The sequence below is a fragment of the Pristiophorus japonicus genome, chromosome 6 (assembly GCF_044704955.1).
Source record: "Pristiophorus japonicus isolate sPriJap1 chromosome 6, sPriJap1.hap1, whole genome shotgun sequence".
In the NCBI taxonomy this organism is placed as follows: domain Eukaryota; kingdom Metazoa; phylum Chordata; class Chondrichthyes; family Pristiophoridae; genus Pristiophorus; species Pristiophorus japonicus.
This window is the reverse complement of record NC_091982.1, coordinates 168,845,775-168,859,810: the sequence shown is the minus strand read 5'-3', so window position 1 is coordinate 168,859,810 and position 14,036 is coordinate 168,845,775. Positions and strand designations below refer to the sequence as shown.

Below are 14,036 nucleotides of genomic sequence, written 5' to 3'. Positions count from 1 at the left end.
GAAACAGCTAACCAAACACAAGTCATTTTAATCTCAAATGTTGTTACTAGAGCAGGGGACACAATCATTACTGGTCTCTGGTAGCTGCACAGCTCTCGTATAATAGAGAGCCAGCCTATTCCCCTCGCATCTGATTGACCGGCATATTCTTTAACTACCAACTTGACTAGAGTACCTAACTAATATATCAAACGGAGTTACCTTTATCGGATTATGTCACCCTATTCAGTTCACAGTTCTCTGGCCATTGGCAGGTTGCTGCATTTACTGAACTATTGGAGTTTGATTATTTATGGGAACAGTTTAAATTCCAGTCAGGGTTTTATCATGTCTGTTACAATATAATAGAATTCACCAAGAGGCATCAAAATAAAACATTACACTCTGCATTACTCACACTGAGACAGCTATTTATGCAAGTTATTTCATACATTATCAGTCATTGGACATTACTACACGATAGACCAACAAACTTAGTATAGCACCGAGTCTCCATTTTCACTAGAATTCTGTGCTTCTTAATCACATGTTGTACCCTGTACCCAATGACAAGCCAGTGCTAAACTTCCCAAATGCCTCAGATATTAAGTCCTCTGTATTAATACTTTGTGTATAACTGAGCCAAACAGCTTACAAAAGTCTCAGGTTTTATTGCTGATCAGTGCTGAATTAGCCATTCTCAATCAAGGCAGCTGTACGGGCACTGCAACTTACTTCAGCACCTCAGGGCTACCGAGGGAGAAATCAATCAGGCGTCCCATTCCTCATCAGTGAACTCTGCTGGAAGGTGTGATCACGTGGGCATCGGGTGAGGACAGGATCAGATTCAGCCGGGATACTCTCCATGGTGAAATAATCTGCTCGCTGTCTCGGCTCACGCAGGAAGGATGGCCATTAGGGTAGGTACTAGTAGGTGACGTATAAGTGGAACTGTACCCAACAAGTCAACGCCTTCAAGAAAGGTTGGGATACAATTGGAGGGAAAAGGCAATTCTGCTGAAATAACCACTTACATTTCCCATGTCAACACTGTTAAATTCAATCATTTAAAACCAAAATGGCCAAAAATTGTGCTTTCCTTACTTTGCTTTGCTCCCGGCATGAACTTCAGAAGATTATGGAGAGTGAAGAACTGCCCAGGTAATCACTGCTCATTTGCGAGATTTTCAATCAGGATTCAACTCGAACTGCACCATAAACTGCAAATGGTGATTTTTTGTTGGCCCATTATGCCATCCACAGTTTGTCAGTCTGTTTTAAATCCTGGTCTGTACCAGATATGGATGTTGACAACTTAATGAGATCATTATGTTTCATTAAAAAATTACTTTCAACATATCTACAGTACTGATTTTCTATGTGTTAGTGGTATATCACTATCTAATGAGTACTGGCTTCACAGCCAAATTTCAAACTTCTACTCATGTGTACTGATTTTGATGTGGGTTTTGACAATGTCCAGTAAGGTATCTCTGTGCCTTGAATTAGAGGGATGCTGCAGTAAGTTGAAAGCTGCTACCATTCTGCTTGCTGATGCTGCCCGGGCAAGAGAGTGCACATCGTTCAATAAGATCCATCCGCCAAGCTATCATCACTCTTCATCATTGTTGATTAGATGACAATGCAATTAAGGACAGGAACTTCCTGCTGCAAGTAATTCTTGAGTCCGAGAGGAAGTTTTGACGCCGCAACTTTTGCCAACAATTTTATTAATAAACTTTATTGAGTTACATTTGAAATTAACTCAAAGGCTTCACTGTTTATTTTTACTGACAAGACCCACTTAACGGGGACATTTCCTGTTCTCAATTACATCATTGTTTCTCAATAAACATCCATAATGGTAAAAGCTTATTTTACGAAAGTTATGTGAGCTTCATGTAATTCTACCTACTAGCAACAGCACAACAGTGAGTACACTTCAAAAGTACTTAATAGTCTGTAAAGTGCTTTGGGACGTCCTGAGGTTGTGAAAGGCGCTATATTAAATTCCGGACATAGCACAAAAAATGATTGTTAGGCCCTTTCACCCAAATCATAGTTACAACTATGGTTGAGGGGTAGACTTTTAACTTATCGTTTAGGTGTAAAACGGGCAGCTGATCAGCAACACCAGTTTTACATCCCAGCGGCCAGTTCAAAATCTAACCCTTAGTTTTCCTTTGAAGGTTAATTGGTCTGAAATCTTATATTTGTGGCTGGGTTACAAAGAAGTCATGTCGAGGTAAAAAGCCATTTGTGTAGTGTCGCTTTAGAATCATAGAATCATAGAATGGTTACAGCACAGGAGGCCGCTGTTCAAACCGTCCAGCCCATGCCGGCTCTCTGCAATAGCACTTCAACTAGTCCCACTCCCTTGCCCATTTCCCATAGCTCTGCAATTTATTTTTCCTTCAGGTACTTATCTAATTCCCTTTTGAAAGCCACGATTGAATCTGCGTCCACCATCCTCTCAGTCCAAACCTAACCACTCGCTGTATAAAAAAGTTTTTCCTTGTGTCGCCTTTGGTTCTTCTGTCAATCACCATAAATGTGTGTCCTCTGGTTCTTGACTCTTCCGCCAATGGGAACAGTTTCTCTCTATCTACTCTGTCTCAACTCCTCATGATTTTGAACACCTCGATCAAATCTCCTCTCAACCTTCTCTGCTCTAAGGAGAACAACTCCAGTTTCTCCAGTCTATCCATGTAACTGAAGTCCTTCATCCCTGGAACCATTCTCGTAAATCTTTTCTACAACCTCTCTTAGGCCTTCATATCCTTCCTAAAGTGTGGTGCCTAGAATTGAATACAATACTCCAGTTGAGGTCGGACCAATGTTTAATAAAGCTTCATTATAACTTCCTTGCTTTTGTACTCTATGTCTTTATTTATGAAACACAGGATCCCATAAGCCTTTTTAACCGCTTTCTCAACTTGCCCTGCCACCATCAACGATTTGTGCACATATACCCCCAGGTCTCTCTGTGCATGCACCCCCTTTAGAATTGTACTCTTTAGTTTATATTGCCTCTCCTCATTCTTCCGATCAAAATACATCACTTTCCACTTTTCTATGTTAAATTTCATCTGCCACATGTCCGCCCATTCTACCAGCCTGTTTCTGTCCTTTTGAAGTCTATCACTATGCTCCTCACTGTTCACTAGACTTCCGAGTTTTATGTCAGTTGCAAATTTTGAAATTGTGCCCTGTACACCATGTCCAAGTCATTAATTTTTATTATGATAAGCAGTGGTCCTAGTACCGACCCCGGGGAATACAACTGTATACCTTCCTCCAGTCCAGAAAACAACCGTTCATCACTACTCTCTGTTTCCTGTCACTTAGCCAATTTCGTATCCATGCTGCCACTGTCCCTTTTATACCATGGGCTTCAATTTTACTGGCAAGCCTATTATGTGGCATTTTATCCAACGTCTTTTGGAAGTCCATGTATCACATCAACTCCATTGCCCCCATCAGCACTCTGTTACCTCATACCTTGCTTGCCACTTGCCATTACCAGGCCATCTTTTGGTACTGGACCTTGTCAAACATTTTACAGCGCGCTTACACAACAGATCTACAGGCAGCATTATTGTATGTTATTATCCTATTCAGACTGTTGATGTAATGGAAAGTTAAGAGTTCTATCCAGGAGGAGGGGAGGGGGACCATAAACCATGATCATTATAAAGGTAAGAATATGACTTTGCGAAGTGGTGATCTTTAACCCTTACATTAACCAATTTAGGGGATGCCATGTTGAAAATAGTGCCATAAGAAAAGTTGGATTTCTACTAGGAATTTCATTTGAATTTATTTCTCCATTTTCTCATAAAACAATGTAATACAAAAAAATCAAATCCAATTTGTCCTGCTTTACCACTAATAGCCTTGGCACATCCACCCTGCCTGGAAATTGCTGTGACAGAGCACAGCTAGTAATTTAAGTCAGCAATCTAGACCACCTTTGCATGAATCTCTGTCCCTTAACAGAGTGGGACTCATGACCTCAGAAATTCCAGTTCATTTCCTGTGACTGTCACAGAACATTCTAAAGTCAAGTGCCAGCCTACAACACACTGATAGCTTTAAGTGGGAAGTAGTTACTGCTGAAGTTAGGTTTGGACTGAGATTTCCGCAGCTTATAATCACATCCTCCTTTTCTCTTTTTCACATAAATAGCTTCCTCCCATGCATCCTGCTGATTCCTGCACAGTTTAAAAATCTAAGGCTGTGCCTCTCTTGTCCCATTTGTCTTTTTTGTTTCAATAGAAGCAGCATTCGCTCCCTTAATGTCTCTTCATAATTCATTGAGGTCAGACCCGGTATGGTCCTGATTCCATTTCTTTGACTCATTTCCAATACTTCTTTGTCTTTTTGTTAACTGTAGTGGCCCAAGCTAGACACATCTGGGGAGAGATTCAACCCTCGTCCATCCCATTTGTGCCAAAGGCCCACGATATTCAGCGAGGCCTGTAAATAGCAGAGTAGCCCGGCCACTTGAAACAGGTGTAAGGCTGCTTAAAGATGAAAATTAGGGTCCTATTAAGACACTGATTGAAATTCAGGTACAAATGGGCGGAGCTTGCGCTGAGCATGCTCAACCTACCTGTACCGGACATTGAGCAGTCTAACCACCACTCCTTAAAGGGACCGCTGGAGGCTGCTCAACAAAATAGGCTAAAGTGATTTTTATTTCGCAGCTCAGGAGAGAGTTCCCCCCGAGTCCACAAAATGACTTCAGCCCGCTGTCAGCAGGTTTGTGGAGCCCCACGGATCGCCCCACCAGACCTGACCTGTTCCGCAGCTCCGTGCGTGAGAGCCAGCCGCATTTAAATGCGGCCCGGAGCCTAATTTAACTCAGGCTTCAGACCGGCGTGCCTAGCCATCGCACCTCTGCCTTTGGGCCCATTTTGACCGCATGTCAAATATTGGCCAATATCTAAAAGAGGATACCTCCAGGTAACCTAATATTGTTATAGATTTCTCTTCGGTGCCCTGAAATGTTATTTGCTATGCTCCCTTTACTGGCTCTTCCATCAATATACATGTAGTGACCACAATAAAGCTGGAGGGTCATTTTAGCATAGCCCCAAACTCTGGACGTTTTCCCAGTTTGTGACAAAGGGTTCTTACCCATAAACATCAACTTGTCTGTTGTCTCCGCAGATGCTGCCTGACCTGCTGGGCGTTGATCGGGTGAGATGAAATACAGTGGGCGGAGGCTTGTGTGGAGCATAAACAGCATAGAGTTGTTGGGCCGAATAGCCTGTCTCTGTGCTTTAATTCTTTGTAATTCAATGCGTTTCCAGCATTTTCTTTTTCTCGTTTCACATCTTCTGAACTTCTCTTCTCATTAACTTTGTAAACTTCACTGTCGTTGTCCTCGTGCTAACCCTTTCGCAACCCTTATCACAAATTCCGAGGAAAAATCCAGCATGCGAGAAGTTTTGTGCAGAGCAATTGTTTGACAGAGTCCAATTACTGGACCTCGCCTAGTATTTTTGTAACATTGTATCCTAAGGCGCCAAAGTTAAAACTTTCCTGATGCAGGTACAGTCCTGTCGAGACTTGGTTATCCTGCCTAAAGGGCATTTAGTTTTATAACGTCTTTAAGTCCTTTCCCTACAAATTAATCTTGCAAAGTATTTGAATTGAACAAGAATCGGCAGGCACTGGTCACAGTCACAGGGGCACACAGAAAAGGCAGGACAGAAGCTCTCTACACTCTGTACCAGCTCTGCACCGAGCCAGCACTGCACAGTGAACAGAATCGCCCCGGAGTTATTAATCATAACAGGCGCTTTCTCCATGGAACTGTTTTCTTATAACCACAATATGTAATTAATTCCTCTCAGACATTTCCTCAGAGAGATTCAACAGAATCTAATTACTACGACCTTTGGAGCTTGGCTAGCAGCTCCTCCCACATGCAATAACTAAGTCCCTCCTCACGTGTCCTTCACACACCATTACACCCACCAGCATCCACAGACACACACAAAGATGTGGCACCAACAGATAGAACGCATATGGCAAAACAGATTGCAACCCAAGTCCAACATCCCCAGCAACTGAAGCATCCTGAACAGTCTTACATCTTAGAAATAACTGTGCAGGTTTTGACACATGGTTATTAAGCCAGGCATGAACGTCTGACGTGGACACAAAAATGAACATTGACAACATTAATATAAAGGTGAATCTCAGAAAAATGCAGATGCCTCTTTACATTATGCCGGTACTTCATCCCATAATGTACTGCATATCATTTTCTCAATAAACCTAGAAGAATGGAAGTATGATACAATATAATTCCTTTCTGTGAATGGCATTCAGATAAGAAATGAGGAGGAAAATTGAAGTTTTTACAAATTATAAAAGATAAAGCTCCACACAGTTGTTAAAGGGGCACTGTCATCACGAACAAATGTTGGTCATTCTTTTTTTTGTTTAGGGAATGGAAAGAGTCAGAAGACATGAGTTCTCTTTTCATCAACCGGGTGTTATCTGCAAGTGTCCTGATGTGAATTATAGCACAACAACACAGGTTTATAACCAAATGGGTAAAGGTTTGCCAAACACTTTGAAATGAAGACAGTGCCCCTTTAAATATCAGATACCAGGGAGTCAGGTAAAGGCTAACACTAGTACTTAAGTGAGGGTTTCAGATAACATTTATAAACTGCTTGGGCTACACTGTTGCTTTTTATGATGTCATCTGAACCCCCTCGATTAAGTTACAGTCTTGTAGCTAGACATTCAATTATTCTATAAATATATATACATATAAAACTCATTGCACATATTACTGGGGGCATACACAATATGTTGTGGACTGTAGAGGAACAGAGACTTTGTTCACGTGGATCCTGCTCACTATCCCGCATAACACTATTTCATGCAGCTGAACATCAGGTACACTTGTTTATGTTTTGTTGCCCTAACTATATTGTGTAAATGGAGATAGCTCTCGATGTGACACAGCAAAAATCAGACCCGACAGCACTGTGTGTATTGGCAAGCAGACCCGTGCTTGAGGTGAGACCAGTTCAAAATCCCTACATTAAACAAATAACTGAAGCACACTTATAAATTTATCCATGCATGTGCACAGAATTGCTTTCAAATCCGATCATCAGGCCAACACCGAAACTATTCACACAGCCCAGCACTAAACTTGTTTCTACAATACTGTGATAATAGTACTTCAATTAAAAAAAAACATAGACAGGATTCAACACAGTACAATCATTAGCATAAGTATGTGCAAAATAGTATAATTAAGGTTGTTTAATTCTATCTTTAGAAATCAGAAATACAGATACATAGCCCCTGTAACTCTACTGTTGAAGTTCTACTTCATCTAACTTAATTTTCTCCTGCACTTAAAGTAAAACAAGCCTGGAGCAATAAGTATAAATGTCATGTCACTGTGATCCCTCTTTAACACAGATTTTCACAAAGGATTTTTTCATGGGCACAATAAGTACAAGCAAAGCAGCACTGCTGCTCCAGTTCCTTTGAATAAAGCAGTGACCAACACTCAAGTCTGAGGTAAATATAAAGGAGAAAGCTCAGATAACATAAAAAAGCATAGTACACATACCCTTTAACTTTCAGTGATATTCTTCCTGCTCAGTTGATGAAGGGACTACAGTTTTAGAAAAAGAGAAAGGACTTGAGACTGCCCCTGCTGTTGCCTCGGGACTTTTACTTTCTTTTCTGGGTGAGGTGTCTGTAAAAAAGGGTGGAACAGACTTCCACTGACAACCTCTACGGGCCGACTACAGAACACTGCTGAAACTCTTAATTCATTCCATTCTAACTGTGAGAGTCATAGACAGGCAGGCAGATGCCGTAGAGGAGAGCTCTCAGAGGGACTCTGGATTGTGGTGGTGGTGGTGGTGAGGGGGTCCTCTGGGGGAGTTAATGACAGCCAATCAGAGTATGGAAACTTTGGAGCGACACTGAGAGCAGCACATGACTTGGCTGGAGATAGAGTTGTACACACTAGGATTTAAAAACCAGTTTAGGCTGATCTATTATAAACGTACTCTAAAAATGGCTTTCAACAGATCAAACCAAAAGCTGTGTGTATGGCAGAAGGTATTTATTTTAACTCTTTGAGGCAATGTGTAGCAGTCAGGTTTCATAAAGAATACAAGTAGTATCATGACCAATTTCTTTTTGGGAGTCGAAATAACTCAAATTATTTTTATTTTATTTTTCAAGTTACCTTACTCTCCTGACTCTGCTGAGATATGGGACCACGCCTGCTAGCCAGCACCTAGTAATTCAACCATTCTTCAGGCATGAGGCTAGAGAGTGAGTGCTCACAGACTGTTCAACCACAGGGGGCATCTCAGTGGAGCCCCTCACCTGATGTCATCACACACATACTTTCCAGTGGGGGCCATTGGTTAGTGATCTGGAACGAGAATTGTGGCTGATTTTTGTTGTGACTAACCCAAGGGTGCTGAGGGCATCTGTCACACTACCCTGGCCAAAATCAGTAAACTCAGTAAAGACCGGAGTTTGAATCTGGGGCCCTCCTGGTTTGTGTGGCTTAATTCCACTCAAGACAGCACACTTCTCCACTGAATAACTTGAAGAGCTAGACATAATTGCTTCCAAATGGGTAGTCCTCATATCTTTCACCCCGTTGTGTAACAATGAAGCAAACCGGTGATCTGCAGCAATGTAGATGAACAATGCCTACTAAATAAATAAATTATCATGTTCTCTTTTATAAAGTATAAACTTCTTGTAGAACAGAGACTGAAAACAGTGATTGATATAATGGTCAGCTAAACAGATGATGATGGGCATAACAAGGTACTTTAGTTCAATAGTCCGCTTGTGTCTTGCGCACAGTATGAAGCTTCACACCACATACATTGATAGTGCTATCAAGCGGCACATACTCAACAACAAACTTCTCACTCATGCCCAATTTCAGTTCCCCCAGGACTACTGGGCGCCAGACGTCATTACAGCCTTGGTCCGAACATGGACAACAGAGCTGAATTGCAGAGGGGAGTTGAGAATGACAGCCCTTGACATCAAGGCAGCATTTGACTGAGTGTGGCTTCAAGGAACCCTAATAAAATTGAAGTCAATAGGAATCAGGGTGGAAAACTCTCCGCTGGCTGGATTCATACCTAGTACAAAGGAAGGTGGTTGTGATTGTTGGAGGTCAATCATCACAACCCCAGGACATCGCTGCAGGAGTTAATCAGGGCAGCGATCATAAAGTCAGAAGTGGGGATGTTCGCTGATGATTACACAGTGTTCGTTTCCATTCGCCACTCCTCAGATAATGAAGCAGTCCATGTCCGCATGCAGCAAGACTGGGACGACTTTCAGGCTTGGGCTGATAAGTGACAATTAACATTCGCGCCACACAAGTGCCAGACAATGACTACCTTTAACAAACGAGAGTCTAACCACCTCCCCTTGACATTCAACAGCATTATCATCGCCGAATCCCCCACCATCAACATCCTGGGTCACCAGAAATTGGACCAGCCATATAAATACTGTGGCTACAAGAGTAGCTCAGAGGCTGGGTATTCTGCGGCGAGTGTCTCACCTCCTTAGCTCTAAAGCTTTTCCATCATCTACAAGGCACAAGTCAGGAGTGTGATGGAATACTCTCCACTTGCCTGGATAAGTGCAGCTCCAACAACACTCAAGAAGCTCGACACCATCCAGGACAAAGCAGCCCGCTTGATTGGCACCCCATCCAGCACCTTAAACATTCACTCCCTCCACCACCAGCGCACCGTGGCTGCAGTGTGTACCATCTACAAGATGCACTGCAGCAACTCGCCACGACTTCTTCAGCAGCATCTCCTAAACCTGCAACCTCCACCATCTAGAAAGACAAGGGCAGCAGGCGCATGGGAGCACCATCATCTGCAAGTACCCCTCCAAGTCGCACACAATCCTGACTTGGAAATATATAATCGTTCCTTCATCGTTGCTGGAACAAAATCCTGGAACTCCCTCCTTAACAGTACTGTGGGAGTACATTCACCACACGGACTGCAGCGGTTCAAGAAGGCAGCTCACCATCACCTTCTTAAGGGCAATTAGGGATGGGCAATAAATGCTGGCTTCGCCAGCGATCTCACATCACATGAACACATTTTTTAAAAATTGGTTCGATGTGCATGCAGAACTTATATACAGTAAAGATATGGAATAATTCCCCATCACTATATTAATAACTAAAGTGGAGGAATTTCTCCTGCTTGCCTCTTAACAATACTAAGAAAGATGTCCCTAACATGGTGCTGAAGGCCTATTTTATTTTCTGTTATGCCATTACACATCACCAGATGAAAGGTCTATGTTGTACTTTAGATCTGTCTTCACTATTGTGCCAGGAGGGATAACAATCCAGGGCATAAGGAGTTTGATTGGCCATGCCCCCCCCTCTCCCCAGTTAAGGAGCATTATATGAACTTCTAAAATAATTATTCAGTTGGAAATGGCATAGAAGCTGTTCGGGTTCTGCTCTGACCAGGGCTTTTGTTTTAATTTGAAAATATGTTGTGTACATAAGAACATAAGAAATAGAAGCAGGAATAAGCCATTTGGTCCCTTGAGCCTGCTCTGTCATTCAATAAGATTATGGCTGATCTGATCTTGGCCTCAATTCCACTTCCCTGCTTGCGTTGACACTGCTACAGTCCATCCTATGTACTTGGCATCACTGCTACATCGTCTGAATGGCACTGTAAAAAAATATAAGACATCACTGGTATTCTGTATTCCACTCTCGCACTCCTCAGTCATAGCAGATTAGTGTGGTGTGAAAACTCTGTATGGTCGAGACGAGGAGTTTCAAATATTGTCTTTTTTTGTGTGTCATTCAATAGTACTGCTGTTACACAGGCATGACACTAATGTTATGTGGTGGTGACAAGCAGGATGGAAACATTGCCCATAATCTTCAAAATTAGAGTGGTAAAAGGAACCGAATTCTAATCTAAGTCAATTCTCTGATCTGACCCAAAGATCTGACAGAAGAGCATCTTCATGAACTGAAGAAGATCTTACATGCTTCACTTATTATTTAATTAATCTTATCGTGTCACTTCATATGCATGAGAAGTTATTTTCCTGTGGAGAGGTTCTTTTAAGAGCCATCAGTAAATTTTCCCTGCTGACAGGCAGATGATAATGGGCACTGAATACTGTATTACAAGGACGGAATTACCACTGCACATGAATGGGTGGATTTTATTCTCCGAGAAGCCAACAAGATGGAGAGGTGAAGGTTTATCTGAATTTTTAAAATATTCATGCCTAGTTTCATAATGATAATCGTCACCAAGATTTTAATAAAACATAATCTTGGACAGATGAAACGTCCATACTGTGCCCACATGGAATGTCAACAAAGAATTAGCAGTGGAGTTACAGATTTTTGTCATTCCAAGTTTAGGTTGTATCTAGAGCTTTTTCACTGTCTACTACTAGGTTGAAGCACTGGCAGTGGCTGTGATGAGACCAAACGGAAGCGATGAATTAAGAATATTGCATGACAAACAGCATTGACTTAGATGTGGATTTTATTTCTTCCTATAGTGTATTTGTTATGTATGCAACACCTTGTAACCAGCATTCTACAGCCACCAGAGGGCGCCTCTGTCGGAGTTCCAAGGGATCCCAGCATCTCTTGGGAACACTGCATATAAGGTATTAATACCAATGCCTCTGCTCGCATCCAAAGATGGGCGCTCATGCTGTCTGCATATAACTATGTAATTCGCCACAGGCCAGGCACAGAGAACTGCGCTGATGCTCTCAGTCGGCTGCCATTGCCCACCACCAGGGTGGAAATGGCACAGCCTACAGACTTGCTCTTGGTGATGGATGCATTTGAAAACGAAAAGTCACCCATTACAACCTGCCAGATCAGGACCTGGACCAGCCAGGATCCTTTACCGTCTCTTGTAAAAAACTGTGTCCTCCATGCGAGCTGGTCCAGCGTCCCAGCGGAGATGCATGAAGAAATCAAGCCGTTCCAGCGGCGCAAAAACGAAATATCAATACAGGCGGACTGTCTGTGGGGTAATCGCATGGTTTTGCCTAAGAAAGGCAGGGAAACATTCATACGCGACCTACACAGTACCCACCCAGTCACAGTAATGGTGAAAGCTACAGCCAGATCCCATGTGTGGTAGCCCGGCAACGACTCAGATTTGGAGTCTTGCGTGCGCCAATGCAACATTTGCTTTCAGCTGAGCAATGCACCATGGGAGGCACTGCTAAGTTTGTGGTCATGGCCCTCCAAACTGTGGTCTAGGATCCACGTTGACTTCGCTGGCACGTTTCTAGGCAAAATGTTTTTGGTTGTTGTGGATGCTTATTCAAAATGAATTGAGTGTGTAATAATGTCTGTAAGCATGTCCACTGCCACCATCGAAAGCCTACGAGCTATGTTTGCCACGCACGGCCTGCCTGATGTCCTTGTTGTGCATGGAGAAAGAGTCAGACTGAACACTGTGAGCTCAAAGTGAAGTGTGATCTTAGTCTTTTATTGCAGGTCTCCAGAGTGTCTCTCCAACCTGTGAGGCCTCCTTAAATACCTGTGCTCCCAAGGGATTATGAGATCCGTTGGGACTCCAGGGGATGAGCCCTCTGGTGGCTGTACAGAGTAAATACAAGTCCACATATATAACAACGCTCCCCGCCAAAGTCAATAGTGTAACTATTTACAATGTGAGTCGATCTGGGGCCTTTCTTGCCCTGGTTGATCATCTCAGTGTAAAAGCTGGTGTTGTTGAATCATTTGTTGGGCCCTCGCTGGGCTGTTGTGCAGCTGGCCTTGCTAGGCTGCCTGGTGTGTTGGGCCCTGCAGGGCTGCTCTGGATGATGGGTTCTGCTTCGTGGTCATCAAGTGGTGCCGGTTGCCACTAGTGTGTATGTTGGGGGATCAAAAAAGGTAGGGTCCAAGGTGGGTAGCTCAGGATAATCCGTGAATCTGAGTTTGATTTGGTCCAAGTGTTTCCGGTGAATTAGTCCATTTGAAAGTTTGACCTGAAACACCCTGCTCCCCTCTTTGGCCACGACAGTGCCGGGAAGCCAATTGGGACCTTGTCCATAATGTAATACAAATAAAGGATCATTGATTTCAATCTCGCATGACACATTTGCGCTATCATGGTATGCACTTTGTTGAAGCCGCCTGCTCTCTACCTGTTCATGTAGATCAGGGTGAACTAACGAGAGCCTTATGTTAAGTGCTCTTTCCATGAGCAGTTCAGCAGGTGGGATCCCAGTGAGTGATTGGGGTCTCTTGCGGTAGCTAAGCAGGACTCGGGATAGGCGAGTCTGCAGTGAGACTTCAGTTACCCTCTTCAAGCCTTGCTTGATGGTTTGCACTGCTCTCTCTGCCTGATCATTGGACGCTGGTTTAAACAGGGCAGATGTGCCATGTTTGATCCCGTTACGGGTCATGAATTCTTTGAACTCAGCACTGGTAAAACATGGCCTGTTGTCGCTCACCAGGACATCGGGTAAGCCGTGAGTGGCAAACATGGCCCGCAGGCTTTCAGTAGTGGCAGCAGAGGTGCTAGCCAACATTATCTCACATTCAAACCACTTGGAGTACGCGTTTACAACCACAAGGAACATTTTACCCAAGAACGGGCCTGCATAGTCGACGTGTACCCTAGACCACGGTTTGGAGGGCCAAGACCATAAACTTAGCGGCGCCTCCCTGGGTACAATGCTTAACTGCGAGCATATATTACATCTGTGAACGCAGGACTCTAAGTCCGCGTCGATACCGGGCCACCTCACGTGGGATCTGGCTGTCGCTTTCATCATTACGATGCCTGGGTGGGTACTGTGAAGGTCATTGATGAAGATGTCTCTGCCCTTCTTGGGGACCACTACTCAATTGCCCCACAGAAGGCAGTCTGCCTGTGTAGACATTTCACCTTTGCGCTACTGGAACAGCTTTATCTCTTCTTGCATTTCCACTGGGACACTGGACCAGCTCCCGTGAAGCACACAGCTTTTGACTAGAG

General features: G+C 43.4%; 1 protein-coding gene across 3 annotated transcripts in view; it reads right to left on the bottom strand.

Moving 5' to 3' along the window:
* Window positions 1–7,801, bottom strand: part of ppp2r3a (protein phosphatase 2, regulatory subunit B'', alpha) — a 412,397-nt gene extending 404,596 nt beyond the window's left edge. For all 3 annotated transcript variants that reach the window (XM_070883364.1, XM_070883366.1, XM_070883368.1), the window contains exon 1: window positions 7,595–7,801. The gene's annotated coding sequence lies outside the window, so the exon portion shown is untranslated. The remainder of the gene's footprint in view (window positions 1–7,594) is intronic.
* Window positions 7,802–14,036: the final 6,235 nt, after the last annotated feature.